Here is a 17,446-nt window from a genome sequence, read left to right as displayed (position 1 = left end):
GAAGATCCGGGGTAGAATAGTGCTTCAGCAACCCATGCTTGCCGTAAATGGGGCGACTATGCTTGCCTTAAGAGGTGACTACCAGGAACGGGTGGGCAGACTCGCTGACTTGATCGATGCATGTCATCGATCCCAATTCCGTAGAGACCCGTGAAGATCCGGGGTAGAATAGGTCTTCAGCAACCCATGCTTGTCGTAAGAGGCGACTACCGGGATCGGGTGGTCAGGCTCGATTTGACTGATGCATGGCATCGATCCCAATTGCGTGGGTATTCAGGGGCACGGGTCCAAGTGGTCTAATGCGCCACAATTTGCTTTGCAGAGTTGCGTCCCTTGGGCACGCCAGAAACCTATGATCGTGGGTCCCAATCCCGGTCCGCCCTGATTATGTCTGTCAGCACCACACCCGTGCTCGTGGTATTCACATATACAATCCTGCGTATCCTTTCTTGTCATTCCTTTCACTGTGAAAACAAATCACCACTTACTGGTTTGTTTCCTCAGCCATACACACCACTTCGACCCTAACTTTGCCAAGTCGAGTCAATCGGCTGGTCATGTCATGCCCTATGCAGACACTATTTCGCACAAACTATTGGTATTTAAAAATATTCTAAATATCTTTCATATATGCATGAATCTATAAATTGCTTAGAGACCTATGCCCAGAAGGTGGTGACTCATAATCCATGCTTGCGTAAAAGGTGACTATGCTTGTCGTAAGAGGCGACTAATGGGATCGGGTGGTCAGGCTCGCTGACTTGGTTGATGCATGTCATCGATCCTAATTGCGTGGAACGATGCTCATGATGTCAATCACTGGATTTTCTGGTCCAGACTCGATAATTTACAGAGCGCCGTCATATGGCTGGAATATTGCTGAGTGCGGCGTTAAACAACAAACCAAACCAGATCTTGTAAAAATTATCAATATTGCTTGTCATAGCAGCTACACATTTTGTAACATTATAGTGTTCTGACAGTTTAAGTTGGAAATGGGATACGAAGACATTAATCAATCAAGTCAGCAAGCCTGACCTATCGATCCCATTAGTCGCTTCTTATGATAACCATAGTCGCCTTTTACGGCAAGCATGGGTTGCTGAAGACCTATTCTACCCCGGATCTTCACGGGTCGTTTCTCGTGGTCGTTTCTCATGCTCATTTGTCACCCGTGAAGATTCCGGGATAGAATAGGTCTTCAGCAACCCATGCTTGCCGTAAAAGGCGACTAAGGTTATCATAAGAAGCGACTAATGGGATCGATAGGTCAGGCTTGCTGACTTGGTTGATGCATGTCATCGATCCCAATTGCGTGGAGCGATGCTCATGATATTAATCACTGGATTGTCTGGTCCAGACTCAATTATTTACAGACCGCCGTCATATAGCTGGAATATTGCTGAGTGCAGCGTAAAACAACAAACCAACCAACCAATCTTGGTCATTTGCAAATGTCACATATTTACAGACCTCCGCATATAGCTGGAGTATTGCTGAGTGCGGCGTAATATTTCAGTCAAGTCTTTTTCTTCTTTTCACGTTCCTTTTTTTGACAGAAAGGAATGCAATTGTCGTACTGCGAATAATGAGTATTAATACTTCCAAAAACATCTGATCTTCACCAGTATGTACATGATTGTACTGTTTTTTTGTTGCCATTATGACTTTTTGAGAGTTTGGACATTTTCTGGGTCTCCGGCGTAAACGAGAATGATTAAATCTACAAAAGCCTTTCCCGCGTTGAAAGTGTGAGAGTTTGTCTTAATAATGCCGAGCGCCAGGAAGGGTAATAACAAGTACAATATTGAATGTCTTTGGTATGACGCGCCCGGGAATCGAACTACCGACCTTCCTCTCCCCGGGCAGTCACTCTATCCACACAAGACCACGGTGGTTTTCGAATATAGATAAAACAAAAGCAATTGGGTTGTTTAACGTTTATTCCATTCTATTTCTGCAAGGTTGTTGACTACTCCACGCCGCCGTTGACTTTTGAGATGTCCATCTCTCTGATGCCGCTTTCAGACTTTTTCGCCCTGGCAACCATACCGTCTTCAGCCCGCAATTCTGTTTCATGTACCATAATAATTAAATGGTCCGAAAAAGGAACTTTGTATATACACACCCTGTAACACACCCCGTTGGGAAATGAAGGTAACCCTAGCAACGCCAAAGTTTCACAAGTGCTAAGTTAAAACTATCCAAACTTCATTGTATAAAAAATACGTCAAAATGGTATGTTTTTATGCTTAATTATTTTTGTCATCTCCATTAAAACATACCATTTTGACGCATTAATTATACAAGTAATTACAAAGAAATTTCAATGATTTAGTTTGCCTTCCGTATCACTTTTTTGTTTTTTTGGTTTGCCTTCCGGTGCTAAATGAAAATTGGACAGGTAGCTTCGTAACACCTTCTTCACAACAGAGGTATTACGTGTTACTAAAAAATATTCAAACACTGTGAAAATTATAATATTTAACTGTTTAGTTACATAAATCTCGAATATTATCAACAAATGGGGTGTTAAAAACCAATCTCTGACATATAATGGCCAATTACAGACATAAAACATAGTACTTTTTCACATTTGAATCAATAATTGGATAGATATAGCATCAATTAAGCTGAAATATGCTACACGACAAAGAATAGATATCCACTTACAACTGTTTTTCAATCTTATGGTCAACAACGTGGCGGTGTTTTGCCTTCTGTAGAGCGACAATACCTTCCGTTGCTAGGGTTGCCTTCAATTACCAACGGCGCGTATTGCAGGGCGTGATATAGCAGGAGGGAAGACACGGAATAGAAATTAATGAATCAATTATATTTTTCTGGAAGAGAGCATGATGACCTCCACGGGGAAATTCAAGAGTTAAAAAAACCCAAAGCAACCATCAACTTTACTTTGTATTTAATATTCATTTTAACTGGTTGTGTGTATTACGTTTTAGAATGATAAAGTTTCTACATTATCACGCCCTTCTTAGAGAAAACTATCACTTTAATATGCACAGTACGCCTGGTTAGGGGTTGGTTCGTGAAATGTTGACACAGAAAATACAAAAAAGGATCTATTCTTCAACTTTACTATCACATGAAATGAAGAGAGGGAGGCTCCACTCACCGGTATATGCATTAACAGGACTATATGCTGACAGTGGCACTTGAGGACCTGCACTCGACTGAGCGGCTAAAATGACTGAAACACGTCAAATATAAACATGTGTACATTTTGTCCATTCCCTACTTCAGTACTCGTAATTACAGAGTACCTGTATCTGTACCTCATGAGTGAGTGAGTGAGTGAGTGAGTGAGTATGGTTTTACGCCGCTTTTAGCAATATTCCAGCAATATCACGGCGGGGGACAACAGAAATGGGCTTCACACATTGTACCCATGTCGGGTAGCCTAGTGGTTAAAGCGTTCGCTCGTCACGCGGAAGACCCGGGTTCGATTCCCGACATGGGTACAATGTGTGAAGCCCATTTCTGGTGTCCCCTGGTTTGATATTGCAGGAATATTGCTAAAAGCAGCGTAAAACCATACTCACTCTAATCAGGATATCTGTCATACCAAAAGACGATAAAAGATGGAACTTGTTGTTACCCTGCCTGGCGCTCGGCATTAAGGGAATAAAACAAGGACTGGTCGGCTCGGAGTTAGTATGCTGTGTCTGAGTGGGGTATTCATGATAAACTGCGGAATGGTATCTCAGTGGGGTGCACTATAAATATCGTCATTAATCCGGACTAGTACCACACACACGTGCATGCACGTCGCTATATAAGTGCAATAATCTTGGACGCGACATTAAACACCATTTTACCTCACCTCACCTCGAATCAGGATATGGCTGAAAAACTTTAAACTCACTCAACCCACTCCACGAATGCCATGACAGGTAGAGCTGCTATACAGTAGGATTGTACAGATGACAATCAGAGAATCACGGCAAAACATGTTCTGCGTGACTGCATAGATGTTTCCATCACAAAGGATAACTATATCCAGGTTTTATCCATTAAGGATCTTTAAATGGAAATCATCATTTAATTCTTTGTTTGGGACATTGAGTTGGTTGATAACTTGTGATAATAGTATGTATTGTATAAAGTAAGTGAGTTGGTACAATGAAATCATAATTGAGATTGTTAGTGGCAGTATCTTCAAAGGTGGTTAAAGTATCGTAAACTACTTGTCCTTCGGAGAGTTACGTAAGTCTCATTTCATTACAAGTGATGGCTTTAATCATAGAATACTTGTTGGTTTTATATATTTGGCTCAACTTACTAACAATCGCCAGTAGCCAGAGGCATGGGATAAATCATGCTGGGTAAATACCAATGGCTCCTAGTATTGTATTTGTATGTTTGTTTGTTGACGCCACACTCAGCAATATTCCAGCTATATGATGGCGGTCTGTAAATAATCGAGTCTTGACTAGAAACAAAGAAACAAATTGTTAAGAACTACTGCAGTTTTGTTAACTAAACACACATTGCAGCTTACTGTAAATGATTTACAAACAACTATGACTGTTCTGGTATATAATATGTCGCTGAATGTAGTGATGTTGAATAAACTCTTAAAACAACTGTAAAACGTTGACTATTGTTTAATATCTGAAAGTAGTCACAACATACACTAGACTTTCTGCCATCTATACTATGTTAGAGAAAATTTATTACATGCATTATTAAAAAATATTTTACATGCATTATTGGACCCGTGAAGATTCCAGAGTAGAATAGGTCTTCAGCAACCCATACTGGTTGATGCATGTCATCGTATCCCAATTGCATGAATCGATGCTCATGATGTCAATCACTTGATTGTCCTGGTTCAGACTCGATTATTAACAGACCGCCGTCGTAAAGCTGGAATATCGCTGAGTGTAGCGTTAAACAACAAACAAACACATAAATATCAACGCATGCAAATACACACACAAATAAATCAGTCTATATTTTAAGCAGCAATGGCTGAGAGAGCAGCCTATGAGACAAGGAAACATATACTAAATGTGACGTTCTGGAATAGAACGTGTGTACAGTAGTGTTTTGGGGTGGCTTGGAGTTTTTGGTGGAAAAGAAATTGCACCAGAAAGTGCTTGAAAAAGTAATATGCTTCAGACTGATAGAAATAGGCTAGAAATTGTTTGTCACAAACCTTACGCTATTGGTAGGTGTTCAGTAAAATAAATTGAAGGTTTTGCAGCCCTTATCGAAAATATGTCTAAGTTCCCCACACCTCACCCACCCACCCCCGCCCCCACCCCTCTTCAATAGCTAATGCCCGTCAGTAGCACACATACCAACACCTCCCATAAACACGCGGGCATTTATAAGGTTGTGTCACCCACATTTGTTGAGTCAGAGTCAGCACACTTACTTGTGACATTCATACCGATGTGTATAGAGCACAATTATTATTTATTGTTGGCATCAAACAACGTAGACACCAACTATCACGAAATGTGCACCATTTGCGTTTTTCATTGTCTCCTCATTAAATTACTAGTATATATAATTTAGTTTATAGGCACATAAAATGTAACATATTGCAATTCTATTAACCAAACCATAGTAACAAAACATTAAACATTTCATGATCTATGATTTATATCACTTCCATGTTTTTTGTCATCTGTATATGGTCAACATGCTTTTTTGTCATCTGTATATGTTCAACGTGTATATGTCGCTTTTAAGGGTACGCCATTTCAAAGAATGAATGAATGTAGAGTGAATTTTCACTCCACAACATTAGAACCCATTTCACCATTTACCTGAGACATTGGTATTATAATAACGCGCCTTTAATGAAAGAAATGTTTGATTTTTCTGCAGCGTAATTCGTTTAACCATGTTACAGTCAATTGCAGCGGAGTTAAAATTAGCATCGTCATATGTAGAAGATCAATAATGCATGTAATATATTTTCTCTAACATAGTATAGATGGCAGAAGTCTAGTGTATGTTGTGACTACTTTCAGATAGTCAACGCTTTACAGTTGTTTTAAGAGTATAATCTACGTGACAACTTTCAACGACATACTAGTGTAACATATACCAGAACAGTCATAGTTGTTTGTAAATCATATACAGTAAGCTGCAATGTGTAATTAGTTAAGAAAACTGCAGTAGTTCTTAACGATTTGTTTCTTTGTTTCTTTGTTTATTTGTTAACGCCGCACTCGGCAATATTCCAGCAATATGACGACGGTCTGTAAATAATCGAGTCTGGACCAGACAATCTAGTGATTGATATTATGAGCATCAATCCACGCAATTGGGATACCATGACATGCATCAACCATGTCAGCGAGCCTGACAACCCGAACCTGTTAGTCATCTTTTACGACAAGTATAGATGAACCAAAAGACTTAGTTTATATAATTGACTGTAACTGTGGACAATTCTGTGTAGGTGAAACATTCCGCCCATGCACACCAGAACCAAAGGGTACTAAACTTCAACCATCAAGACAGACCGTAAATCATACATCTTTGACCATACCAGCAACTGTCCCAATCACAACACCAATTGGGAAAACATCAAAATCCTCTCCAACAACCGCACTGAAAGAAAACTAGCAGAATCAGTCAAGACACAAGACACAGATCAATGCTATTTCATCCCATGCGCGTACTAGAAACTCATCAAGTTTCCACTCAGTAAGTATGTTAAAGGGGTTTCATTGGCTTCCTTGTCAACCAAGTGCGAGCCTGACCATCCGATCCGTTAGTCGCCTCTTACGACAAGCATAACGCCTTTTAGGGCAAGAATGGGTTGCTGAAGACCTATTCTGCCCTGGATCTTCATGGGTCTCGTGACTAAATCAAGTTATACATAAATAATCCAGAATACTGTAAAACCAGTCGACAAAGGATAGTGAAAGAACTAGATTATCACAGATACAGATATAAAACTAGAATGTAACCATAACTATTGGATTATTCATAACTCTACATTATGCACCAGGGTATGGATCACCAGCAACCAAAGTTGCCACAATACTAGGAGCCATTGGTATTTAGCCAGCGTGATTTACACCATCCCTCTGGCTACTGGCGATTGTTAGTAACTTGAGCCAAATATTTAAAACCAACATGTATTCTATGATTAAAGCCATGCAGAGATGTAAAATACTTGTAATGAAATGAGACTTACCTACCCTCTTCGGAGGACAAGTACGATACTTCAACCCCATTTGAATATACAGCCACTAACAATCTCAATTATGATTTCATTGTACCAACTCACTTACTTTATACAATACATACTATTATCAAAAGTTATCAATCAACTCAATGTCTCAAACCAAGAATTAAATGGTGATTTACATTTTAAAGATCCTTAATGGATGAAACCTGGATATAGTTATCCTTTGTTATGGAAAGATCTATGCAGTCACGAAGAACATGTTTGGCCGTGGTTCTTTGATTGTTGTCTTTAAAATCCTACTGTATAGCAGCTCTACCTGTCATGGCATTCGTGGAGTGGGTTGAGTGAGTTTAAAGTTTTCCAGCCATTTCCTGATTTGAGGTAAGCGGTAAAATGGTGTTTAATGTCGCGTCCAAGATTATTGCACTTATATAGGGACGTGCATGCACGTGTGTGTGGATGCTGGTACTAGTCAGGACTAATGACGATATTTATAGTGAACCCCACTGAGATACCATTCCGCAGTTTACCCCACTCAGACACAGCATACTAACTCCGAGCCGACCAGTCCTTGTTTTAGTCCCTTAATGCCGAGCGCCAGTCAGGGTAACAACACATACCATCTTGTGTCGTCTTTTGGTATGACGCAGCCAGGGATCGAAGCCCCGATCTTCCATTCATTCTACCACTAGTTATCCTTATTAGAAAAAGTTAGACTTTAATAGTATTTTGAAAGCTGTCAAGGATGGACAATGAAATAACTAGCAATATATCACATCAATATTTTAAAAACAAGTTTGAAAACTTTTTTCAAGAGGAAACCATTACTCAACAACACAATACATAATAAAAACGGGCTATAGATCGTCAGCAAACAAAGGCTGGTTGGTTGAGGAAATGTGTGCTTCTCATACTTACTCATGTCATCTAATGGCTCAGTACGATTTATTAAGCTTGACGACACGTTCGCGTGTGTCAGCTGCAGCAAATGGAAATGTTCTCTTTCCTGGTGGGGAAAGTATTTATGTGAAGATACATCTACCAACCAGGCAGATCATTTTCATCAGCAGTGAGCATTTGGCTCGGAGACGTTTCAACATGAAGCTGTTGTTTTTGATGATCCTTGGTAAGATAACTTTCCTTTGAATGCAGTCATGTGTTATCATAGAATAAGATGTAAATGGGAGCTCTGGACATGTTATATGCCTTACCGATACATGTGTCTTGAGGTCGGGTCATTAGCGGAGAAATAGATGTAGGATGACAATAATGATCTGCAATTATCTGTAGTTAGTTCGTTATTTAACGCCGCACTCAGTAATATTCCACCTATATGTTAATATTCAAGTCTGGACCAGACAATCCAGTGATTGATATCATGAACATCGATCTTCACAAGGATGATACGATGGCATGCATCAACCAAGTCAGCAAGCCTGACCACCCCATCCCGCTAGTCGCCTCTTGCGTCAAGCATGGGTTGCTGAAGACCTGTTCTCTACCCGGATCTTTACGGGTCTTATCTGTATCTGAATATGATCTATACTTCGCGTTAGGAACGAATTACAGGACCGCAACAAGCCGCAAGATCAAGGCCATATTGTAAGTGGTCGGTTATCACTGGGGTTGGTTGGCTTGTTGTTTAACGCCTCAGTCAACAATATCCCAGCTATATGACGGCGGTCTGTACATAATCGAGCCTGGACCAGACAATCCATTTATTAATATCATGACCATCGATCCACGCAATTGGGATCGATGACATGCATCAAGCAAGTCAGCGAGACTGACGGAAAGAATGTAAGCATTTACAGGGTCGTACAGCTGAAAAAATATCTGATCTCCAGACAAAATCGCCTCCCTAACCGCCTACCCTGGTGGCTGATAACTTGATCACCACCTTTATACGGATAGACAACCAACATGGCCGCACATTGCAACCGCCTACCCTGGTGGCTGATACCTTGATCACCTCCTTCTTTATACGGATAGACAACCAACAAGGCCGCACATTACAACCGCCTACCCTGGTGGCTGATACCTTGATCACCTCCTTCTTTATACGGATAAACAACCAACATGGCCGCACATTGCAACCGCCTATCCTGGTGGCTGATACCTTGATCACCTCCTTTATACGGATAGACAACCAACAAGGCCGCACATTACAACCGCCTACCCTGGTGGCTGATACCTTGATCACTTCCTTTATACTGATAGACAACCAACATGGCCGCACATTACAACCGCCTATCCTGGTGGCTGATACCTTGATCACCTCCTTCTCTATACTGATAGACAACCAACATGGCCGCACATTACAACCGCCTATCCTGGTGGCTGATACCTTGATCACCTCCTTCTTTATATTGATAAAAAACCAACATGGCCGCACTAACAACCGCCTATCCTGGTGGCTGACACCTTGATCACCTCCTTCTCTATACTGATAGACAACCAACATGGCCGCACATTACAACCGCCTATCCTGGTGGCTGATACCTTGATCACCTCCTTCTTTATAGTGATAAAAACCAACATGGCCGCACATTACAACCGCCTATCCTGGTGGCTGATACCTTGATCACCTCCTTCTTTATAGTGATAAAAACCAACATGGCCGCACATTACAACCGCCTATCCTGGTGGCTGATACCTTGATCACCTCCTTCTTTATAGTGATAAAAACCAACATGGCCGCACATTACAACCGCCTATCCTGGTGGCTGATACCTTGATCACCTCCTTCTTTATAGTGATAAAAACCAACATGGCCGCACATTACAACCGCCTATCCTGGTGGCTGATACCTTGATCACCTCCTTCTCTATACTGATAGACAACCAACATGGCCGCACATTACAACCGCCTACCCTGGTGGCTGATACCTTGATCACCTCCTTCTTTATAGTGATAAAAACCAACATGGCCGCACATTACAACCGCCTATCCTGGTGGCTGATACCTTGATCACCTCCTTCTTTATAGTGATAAAAACCAACATGGCCGCACATTACAACCGCCTATCCTGGTGGCTGATACCTTGATAACCCCCTTCTTTATAGTGATAAAAACCAACATGGCCGCACATTACAACCGCCTATCCTGGTGACTGATACCTTGATCACCTCCTTCTTTATAGTGATAAAAACCAACATGGCCGCACATTACAACCGCCTATCCTGGTGGCTGATACCTTGATCACCTCCTTCTTTATAGTGATAAAAACCAACATGGCCGCACATTACAACCGCCTATCCTGGTGGCTGATACCTTGATCACCTCCTTCTTTATAGTGATAAAAACCAACATGGCCGCACATTACAACCGCCTATCCTGGTGGCTGATACCTTGATCACCTCCTTCTTTATAGTGATAAAAACCAACATGGCCGCACATTACAACCGCCTATCCTGGTGGCTGATACCTTGATCACCTCCTTCTCTATACTGATAGACAACCAACATGGCCGCACATTACAACCGCCTATCCTGGTGGCTGATACCTTGATCACCTCCTTCTTTATATTGATAAAAACCAACATGGCCGCACATTACAACCGCCTACCCTGGTGGCTGATACCTTGATCACCTCCTTCTTTATAGTGATAAAAACCAACATGGCCGCACATTACAACCGCCTATCCTGGTGGCTGATACCTTGATCACCTCCTTCTTTATAGTGATAGAAACCAACATGGCCGCACATTACAACCGCCTATCCTGGTGGCTGATACCTTGATCACCTTCTTCTTTATACGGATAGACAACCAACATGGCCGCACATTACAACCGCCTATCCTGGTGGCTGATACCTTGATCACCTCCTTCTTTATAGTGATAGAAACCAACATGGCCGCACATTACAACCGCCTATCCTGGTGGCTGATACCTTGATCACCTTCTTCTCTATACTGATAGACAACTAATATGGCTTCGCATTGTAAACATCCAAACTAACCAAACATTGTAACAGCCGAATCTGGTGGCTGAACCACTCATGTCGCGAATCGTAACCGTAACCCTTTCATAAGACATACCGATTGCACGATTCAAACTATATCATGAGCAAGTGTTTATGAATCACTATCAAATAGTGATGATACCAGGAGTTCTCGAAAAGATAATTAGGCCTGTCCCACCAGTGGCACCTGTCACAAACACATGCAAAGGCACCTGAAAAAACCGGGGGGGGGGGTCATATTGTACAGTCAACTTTTCAATTGCATCGGACATCATTTTGTCAAATTTTGTCCTCCACATGTCAACCATAAAATGTTTGGATAGATGTACTTAGACCTTGAATACTTCGGAACAAGAGTCACATGGCGCTCTTTAAAATCTAGGTAGGAAGAGCATGCACGATTGTACCTCAAAACTTGTTAAATCGAGACACCGAGGGCTGGAGCCGCAGGAATATTGCTAGACATAAAGGGAAAGTTGACCATTGGAAGGTTTGACTCCGAATCAATCTTTATGCATAGATCTAAACATAAAACAGATGAAGCGGTCTCACTGGTCTGCTTTATTTCTAGTTCAGGTGGGTAGATCAGTGGAAGGGAATTGGCTATTTGGAGGTTATTGAACGATATGAGAACATCGAACCACCCGAAGCTGAAGTTTTAGCCAAGTTCGATGCATCTGCCTAAAGAAACATATCAGCAAAAAGGAAGCGCAATTGTTACACATGGGGATGCCTACTTCTTCCCTAAATGTTTTAACCTTTGCAAAACCCAGCTATACTTGTGAATGAATGAATGAATATAATATATCCTTACAAATTCTCAGCCCCGTGAAAATCAGAGTTTAGACAATCTTTTCAGCAAACCATGCTTGCCGTAAAAGACGACTAACGGGATCGGGTGATCAGACTCGCTTGGTTGACGCATGACATCGTATCCCAATTGCATCAATCACTGGATTGTCTGGTCCAGACTCGATTACTTACAGACAGCCATCATGCAGCTCGAATATTGCCGAGTGCGGCGTTAAACAACAAACAAACAAACAAACATTGATGTGTATAACATATCAGACGCATATCCTCACCCAGCTGTACTTCTGATTGATGTATATAAAATATCAGACGCAAATTGGGATTTTTAAGTAAAACAATATCTGGTTCTGTAGCTGAAAAATATCTGATCCCCAGACAAAATCCCGTCCTCACATTCTATCACGAATATAGTATTTAGTGAGTGTCCTATCGTCTTTACTTTCTCAACTTTAGTATTAAATTATTTATGATATGAATAATGAAATTACAGACTTCAGTATTTTCCCAAGGCAAAATTCACAGATACGCATATTCCCGTTGTGGTTATTTAAAGCGAGTCCCTGATGTTATCTGCTAAGGTGACTATGCTTGTCGTAAGAGGCGACTAACGGGATCGGGTGGTCAGGCTCACGGACTTTGCTAACACATATTCCCGTTGAGTCTCTGATGTTATCTGCTAAGGTGACTATGCTTATCGTAAGAGGCGACTAACGGGATCGGGTGGTCAGGCTCACGGACTTTGCTAACACATATTCCCGTTGAGTCCCTGATGTTATCCGCTTAGTCTGCAATTGCTGTGGAGTGTTCCTTACACATCTTTGGCTGAGAAACCCGTTGGATATAATTGGTATTTAGGTCCGTGATTGGCTATTACATGGTGATGACCTAAGGACCCATTAATAAATGTGCTTTGATCTTATCCAGTTTGCATTATCATCATCGCCTTGATAATCCACATATACAAATAAGGGAACTAATGATTTGAATGTTAAGGTGCAAATGTACAATACCGTGGCGTTCCCATCATTAACATCAAACCCCAAGTTGCAAATGTTGGGCAAATCAAAGAGTGTAATTCTCGACAGTCGGTCAAGTACCGTTAAACCGATGGGTTTGCAATGAGAGATGGGCGTGGCAGGCCTAATAGTACGACACCTGAGCAAAATCGTCTCCTTGGATTAATTGCAATACGCAATAGATTCAGATTTGTTCCTGTTATCATTTGAGAATTCCGTGCAAATACAATAAGGCGCACTTCAACATCTACCGTTGAAAAACAACGAAGACAACGAAAGCAGAATATTTATGGCATGGCTTGATTGTTTCAGTGGCTCCGATGATTGTGCAGCCAGGGATTGTGGATTCACAGAGTGAGTAGAACCTAGTGACATGAACAATCTATCCGACGCTCATCCGCCTACTTCGTCCCCAGCTGGTGATGTAGTTCTAATCAATATACCATATGCTTCTGTTACCTACACAATATCTCGAACAGAAATTGTGTAGTGATATTGTTTGATTCACTGTAAGATCCCTCCGCATATAGTTCGTGCAACATTGCGGGCGATTTTGTGTAATACTTAATAGAAATCATATATAAAATTTGATGTCGATGATACGGAGAATCTCACCCAAGTGTCTTTTGATATCAAATATATCTACACGAGTCGATAAAAGTTTAAAACTCCGAGGCTTGCAGCCAAGCGATATCTTCTGTAGGAGCCAGTTTTGGATGATAAAGATATATATACCTAGGAATGGACGAATACATGTTGTTGTATATTGCCCTTCATATTCATGATCACACATGGGCATAAAAGAACAGTTTATCTGTGCACTGATGCATTTGACTTTCTTTTCAGAGTCCTGTATCAGACCTGATGGTGAGTAGAACACTCCCCTTAACCCAAGTGGGACACCAAAGTAGGGATAAATACATTACATTAAATTAAACAAACTATCGGTTACACCAACTTGGGTCTTCAGCAACCCATGCTTGCCGTAAGAGGCGACTATGCTTGTCGTAAGAGGCGACTAACGAGATCAGGTGGTCAGGCTCGCTGATTTGGTTGATGCATGTCATCGTATCCCAATTGCATGGATCGATGCTCATGATGTCAATCATTTGATTGCCTGGTTCAGACTCGATTATTAGCTTGAATATCGCTGGGAGCGGCGTTAAACAACAAACAAACACATAAATATTAACGCACGCACACACACAAATAAATCAGTCTATATTTTAAGCAGCAATGACTGAAAGAGGAGCCAATTAGACAAGGAAAAATATACTAAATGTGACGTTCTGGAATAGAACGTGTGTGGCGTTTGGGGGTGGCTTGGAGTTTATAGTGGGAAAAGAAACCCGAGTAAAGAAAGGCGACAAGACAATACCCACGAGACTGTATCACGAAAATGTGTTTTTTGAATAACTGTCAGATAGTGATAATACCAGGTGTTCTAAATGGTGAGCGTATTCTGCCCACCGGTGGCACCCGTCACAACCGCATGTAGGATACATTGTTATATTACCGTGGTAGGATTTTTTAAAAGTTCGTTTGTTTGTTTCTGTGTTTGTTGTTTAACACAACACTCAACAATATTCCAGCTATATGACGGGGGTGATTGACATCATGAGCATCGATCCATGCAGTTGGGAAACGATGTCCAGCAAATCAGCAAGCCGGACCACCCAAATCCCGTTAGTCGCCTCTTATGACAAGCGTAGTCGCCTTTTACGGCAAGGGTTGCTGGAGACCTATTCTACCCCTGATCTTCACGGGTCGATTTTTTTATTATAATTTTTTTCATTTATATTTTTTATTGTTGTATTGTTGTATTTTTGTGTGACGCCACATTCAGCAATATTCGAACATTATGACGGCTGAAGCGAGATGAATTAGGTTATATAAAAGCATGGTACCTTTTTATGCTGGGAAAAACAGTACAGTACATGTTTGTGCATTTCACATAAATAATAAACATTATGCTAATAATAACACATAGACGTAATAGGGGACTATCAACAAACCAACAAACATTACAAATTATTAACATGTGGTAAACAGAAGGCTGGTTGAAGGCTTGTATGTTACAATGATGGCCCAATGGTAAACTTTGACGCTGAAAATAACCAACGGTCTCCGAGGAGTTATGGATATGTGTCAGATTTGAACTATGGCTGTCAGCCTAGAACGTTTGGAGCCGACCTGCACAATTCAAGTTCCTATTTCATTGTAAAAAGGATGGAAATGTGTGAAAATATCCCATTGGTTGAAACAGTTGATCCAGTGAATGCACATTTTCTTGACCTTCCAGTGGATATGACTTCTTCTCTTGACAGATGGATAGGACATGTCAAAATTGATATTTTTTCAGTATTTTTCACACACCTTAGCTTGAGTGGGCTTTCCTCCTACATTAAGCTGACATGCCGTCAAAGAACTTACTGATATACTGTTGAAGGCTGTGTAAAAAAACGTCATTCCTTCACTCACGTTCCATACACAGGCAGACCTGTAATGCAAGCAGTCGGGGAAAGAGTGCAGTTGTCAGGCCCAGCAGGAATAGTTTATTGGAAGAAGCCACTAAAAGCCCTCAAGGACCACTGACACACAATGCATGATTTAGAAGCGGCCTGCACCTGAGGAGGGATGCTGACATTCAGAGATTGGAATAAAGAACTCTTGTTCTGTGTTTGTTTGTTTGTTGTTTAACGCCGCACGCCTTGGATTTGTCGCACCATGGACACAAACGGTGAGTGAGTGAGTGAGTGAGTGAGTGAGTGAGTGAGTGAGTGAGTGAGTGAGTGAGTGAGTGAGTGAGTGAGTGAGTGAGTGAGTGAGTGAGTGAGTGAGTGAGTGAGTGAGTGAGTATGGTTTTACGCTGCTTTTAGCAATATTCCAGCAATATCACGGCGGGGGACACCAGAAATGCTTCACACATTGTTCCCATGTCAGGAATCGAACCTGGGTCTTCGGCGAGACGAGCGAACGCTTTAACCACTAGGCTACCCGACCGCCCCTGTTTGCATAGAACTATGGACAGTGATGTAGTTGCCCTTGCCACTGCATTATTGCATGACTTTTTTGTTTATTTTGTTTGTTGGTTGTTTAACGCCGCACTCAGCAATATTCCAGCTACATGACGGCGGTCTGTGTAAATAATCGTGTCTTGACCAGACAAACGTCAGCAATTGACGTCAATTGCGTGGATCGATGCTCATGATGTCAATCACTGGATTGTCTGGTCCAGACTCGGTTATTTACAGACCACCGTCATATAGCTGGAATATTGCTGAGTGCGTCGTTAAACAACAACCAAACAAACAAACATGCATTATTGATCTTCTACATATGACAATGCGAATTTTAACTCCACTGCAATTGACTGCAACGTAGTTACACGAATTATGCTACAGCAAAATCAAACATTTCTTTCATAAATGGCACGTTATTATTGTCACTATTTTGTATAGCGGACAAGACCAATATCTCAGGTAAATGTTGAAATGGGTTCTAAAGTTGTGTAGTAAAGGATCTCTCTACATTCATTCACTCTTTGAAATGGCGTACCCTTAAAAGTGATATATACATTTTGACCATATACAGATGACAAAAAAATTATGGAAGTGATATAAATTATAGATGATGAAATGTTTAATGTTTTGTTATTATGGTCAATAGAATTGCGATATATTACATTTTATATGCCTATAAACTAAATTAATATATAATTTAATGAGGTGGCAATAAAAAACGCAAATGGTGCACATTTCGTGATAGTTGGTGTCTACGTTGCTTGATGCCAACAATAAATAATAATTGTGCTCTATACACATCGGTATGAATGTCACAAGTAAGTGTGCTGACTCTGACTCAACAAATGTGGGTGACACAACCTAATAAATGCCCGCATGTTTATGGGAGGTGTTGGTATGCTTGCTACTGACGGGCATTTGATGTTGAAGAGGGGTGGGTGTGGGTGTGGGAGGTGTGGGGAGCTTACACATATTTTCGATTAGGGCTGCAAAACCTTCAATTTATTTTACTGAAACCTACCAACAGCGTAAGTTTTGTGGCAAACAATTTCTAGCCTATTTCTAACAGTCTGAAGCATAATTACTTTTTCAAGCACTTTCTGGTGCAATTTTTTTTCCCACTATAAACTCCAAGCCACCCCCAAACGCCACACACGTTCTATTCCAGAACGTCACATTTAGTATATTTTTCCTTGTCTAATTGGCTCCTCTTTCAGTCATTGCTGCTTAACATATAGACTGATTTATTTTTGTGTGTGTGCGTACGTTAATATTTATGTGTTTGTTTGTTGTTTAACGCCGCTCCCAGCGATATTCCAGCTTTACGACGGCGGTCTCTTAATAATCGAGTCTGAACCAGGCAATCAAATGATTGACATCATGAGCATCGATCCATGCAATTGGGATACGATGACATGCATCAACCAAATCAGCGAGCCTGACCACCTGAT

At 41.1% G+C, this 17,446-nt stretch overlaps 1 long non-coding RNA gene across 1 annotated transcript; it reads left to right on the top strand.

Annotated features, from left to right (window-relative positions):
- The first annotated feature begins 8,190 nt into the window (after positions 1-8,190).
- On the top strand, positions 8,191-15,652 carry LOC124120541. The gene is made up of 4 exons (XR_006858848.2): positions 8,191-8,306; positions 13,285-13,326; positions 13,819-13,839; positions 15,467-15,652. It is a non-coding gene; the product is annotated as an uncharacterized LOC124120541 (long non-coding RNA).
- The last annotated feature ends 1,794 nt before the right edge of the window (positions 15,653-17,446 follow it).

Source organism: Haliotis rufescens, unplaced genomic scaffold (assembly GCF_023055435.1).
Source record: "Haliotis rufescens isolate VD_foot unplaced genomic scaffold, xgHalRufe1.0.p SCAF_47, whole genome shotgun sequence".
In the NCBI taxonomy this organism is placed as follows: domain Eukaryota; kingdom Metazoa; phylum Mollusca; class Gastropoda; order Lepetellida; family Haliotidae; genus Haliotis; species Haliotis rufescens.
The sequence above is the reverse complement of the archived record's forward strand: the minus strand, read 5'-3'. Positions and strand labels throughout refer to the sequence as shown.